Source organism: Mus caroli, chromosome 19 (genome assembly GCF_900094665.2).
Source record: "Mus caroli chromosome 19, CAROLI_EIJ_v1.1, whole genome shotgun sequence".
NCBI lineage: Eukaryota > Metazoa > Chordata > Mammalia > Rodentia > Muridae > Mus > Mus caroli.
The window spans coordinates 9,449,771-9,452,506 of record NC_034588.1 but is presented as its reverse complement, the minus strand read 5'-3'; the positions used below and the strand labels follow the sequence as shown (position 1 = coordinate 9,452,506).

The window sequence follows — 2,736 nt, the reverse complement described above, 5'->3', positions numbered from 1 at the left end:
AGACAGGGTTTCTCTGTATAGCCCTGGCTGTCCTGGAACTCACTTTGTAGACCATGCTGGCCTCGAACTCAGAAATCTGCCTGCCTCTGCCTCCCAAGTGCTGGATTAAAGGCGTGCACCACCACGCCCGGGCTTCTCCAGGCCCTTCTTAAATGTTTTAACGGTTGGGTTTACTTTTGCTTACTTGATTTTAAGTATATGAATAAAATATAACTAGTGATGTAGGTAATAACAATTGATACATCTTAGCTAGGAACCTGTATTTTATAATACCAATTTCAAAATTAGAGAAAGAAGGCAAATGTGCCCCATCATCAGGAAAATAACCCTGCATTGTGGAAGGAACGTGTATCTGCAGTCAAGACTGGTAGTCAGCTGTATGGCCATACACAACCCACTTACCTACGGGTCATAAGCACAGGAGTGGGGAAGGAAGGGGAGATAAGGAAGCTTCAGGATTGGAACTAGACTACTGTGAGTTTAAAATGGAGTTGTGACAGTGCACTACAGTGGAAGAGATTTACAACATCAAAGGCAGAATTAGCTGAGCCTGGGGATTTAAAATCTATGTAGAGAAGATGGGTAAGAGAAGATAAGATTCCAAATACACCAAATTATATAAAACTCAAAAGAGGCCAAGAGTGGTAGCGCACACCTTTGATCCCAGCACTTGGGAGGCAGTAACAGGTGAATCTCTGAGTTTGAGGTCAGCCTGGTCTACAGAGTCAGTTCCAGGACAGCCAGGGCTACACAGAGGGCAAAAGCTTCAAGACATTAGATTAGTAATGACTTGGGAAATGACACCAAAAGTATAGGCAACAATAAAAACAAGGAGGAAAAAAAAAGGACAAAATGGTCTTTTTGGAAATTAAAGAGTTTGTACATCAAAGGGCAATACTATGGAGTAAAAAGGCAATTCACAGAATGGGAGAAAGTATTTGAAAATCCTGTTTTTGATAAGAAAACGATACCCAGACCAAATATAAAACTCTCAAAACTCAACAAAACAACTCAATTTCACAACTAACAAAGGTGGCTAGGTGTGATGGCACACAATTTTAATCCCAGCACTCAGGTGACAGAGGCAGGCAGATGTCTGATGGTTGGTCCTGGCTGAACAAAGATACAATGAGACTCTGTCTCAAAGAAACAAAGCAACAAGAACTGTCAAAGGGTCCACGCATGGTGGTGCTCACCTTTGTTCCTAGAACTCCAGAGGCAGTGCATCTCAGTACATCAGCCTTCCTGGCTGATGTTTTGAGATTCAGACAGCCAGAGCTACATCTCAAAACAACAACAAAAATCCTAAAAACCATTGACAACAGACTTACACAGACCTCTCTAAAGCAAATCCACAAGTCATTAAAAAGCAGATGAAAACATGCTCCACACCACTCTTACACCAAACGCACACGAGACACGCGAGACACACTTAACAACAACTAGGGTGGCTACTATTGAATGAATGAATCAACAACGGGGACATGGGATAACTGCAGCTTTGGCACTCTGCTGGGAGGATATAAAATGGTAGACTCTCACTGTAGAAAACAGTGTGGAAGTTCTCAAAACATTAAAAAGGGAATTACCATGTGACCCAGACTTCTACTTACTCTACTTCTCTATACACTCAAAAAAAACAAAAAAAAAGGGATGGACTCTAACTATTGCATATAAAGTCTTCTGTGAAGCTGAAGCTGAGTATAAATCTTAAAACATGGAAGCAACCTGTAATCATCAACAGGTGGCCATATTAAAAACAAAAACAAAAAAACAATAGCTGATGCATGTAATAGTAATAGCTTAAAAAGAGAAATTCTGACACTCAAAACTAAAGAAAAGGACCCTGAAATGACAAATACTTTTAAGTCAAAGATCTGTCAAAATTCTGCATCTGAGTCTGGAAGAAGGGCAAAGTGAACAGTTACTATTTAAATGACAGAGGGTTTCAGTTGTACAAGTTGGATGGCTCATGGTGTTCACATACCATTATGAATGTAGTAAACAATACTGAACTACACACTTAACATGTTTAAAATGCCTGGGTATTTACAATAAAATATTTGAGAAAAAAACATAGAAGGCCAGGAGACAGCAGAATAATAAAATGTTTGGAATAACAAAGACTCAAGATGTTAAAAAGACTACCAAAGGAAGAATTCTATATCTAGTAACACTATCCTGAGTAAGCAAGGAGAACTTATGAGTCAGTCATTCTAAGATCAACAAAATTGAAAGAATCCATCTAAGACACTCTGAAAGGACACAAGTCAATAACTTCAATTCACATTAAGAAACTATAAGAGACCAGTAAAGCAAACTATGTATCAAAGATAGCAACCTTTTACCCTATAAAATTTGCATAAGTAAATAATATAAAGTTATGTGATGAAACTATAAAGTAAAAAAAATACAATTTTCAGGGATTGGAGAAATGGCTCAGTGGTTAAATGTTCTTCCAGAGGACCCAAGTTTGATTGCTAGCATGCATATCTGGTGGCTCACAACTGTCTATAACATCAGCTTCAGGGCTTCTGACATCTCTGGCTTTTGTGGGAACTGCATTGAAAACACATGTACACACTCACACACAAACACACACACATTAAAAATAATAAAAATAAATCTTGACAAGGAGCCAGGCGTGGTGGCGCACGCCTTTAATCCCAGCACTTGGGAGGCAGAGGCAGGCGGATTTCTGAGTTCGAGGCCAGCCTGGTCTACAAAGTGAGTTCC

At 39.4% G+C, this 2,736-nt stretch overlaps 1 protein-coding gene across 2 annotated transcripts in view; it reads right to left on the bottom strand.

The window, feature by feature from the left end:
• Positions 1-2,736, bottom strand: part of Osbp (oxysterol binding protein) — a 28,800-nt gene that overhangs the window by 6,292 nt on the left and 19,772 nt on the right. The window lies entirely within an intron of this gene.